This window comes from Leptonychotes weddellii, chromosome 4 (assembly GCF_054177405.1).
Source record: "Leptonychotes weddellii isolate Sample4059 chromosome 4, ASM5417740v2, whole genome shotgun sequence".
Classification (NCBI taxonomy): Eukaryota; Metazoa; Chordata; class Mammalia; order Carnivora; family Phocidae; genus Leptonychotes; species Leptonychotes weddellii.
In genome coordinates this window covers 19,771,900-19,772,366 of record NC_138372.1, presented here as the reverse complement: position 1 = coordinate 19,772,366, position 467 = coordinate 19,771,900, and positions in this window count along the sequence as shown.

Below are 467 nucleotides of genomic sequence, written 5' to 3'. Positions count from 1 at the left end.
TCACAGGTGGAAATTTGCAAGCAGGTGGTTTATCAGGGATCAAAAGCAGAGGGCAGGGGCGCCTGGGTGGCTAGTCTGTCTTCGGCTCAGGTCATGATCCCAGGGTCCTGGGATCGAGCCCCGCATCGGGCTCCCTGCTCAGCGGGAAGCCTGCTTCTCCCTCTCCCACTCCCCCTGCTTGTGTTCCTGCTCTTGCTGTCTCTCTCTGTGTGTCAAATAAATAAATAAAATCTTAAAAAAAAAAAAAAAGCAAAAAAAAAAGCAGAGGGCAGAGCGCAGCCTGTCGGGGCACAGGTGAGGCTGGGGCAGAGCGGACGCGTTGGCCTCATAAAGGGAGCCCCGGAGCGGGGACAGTCCTTCAGAGTGATTTCAAAAGGAGGCAGGTGGCCAGGCCTTTGTACACTCCTCTCCCGTCCACCAGTCACTGAAGGCCGACTAGACTGCCTGGCAGGGCCGGAACCGTCAGC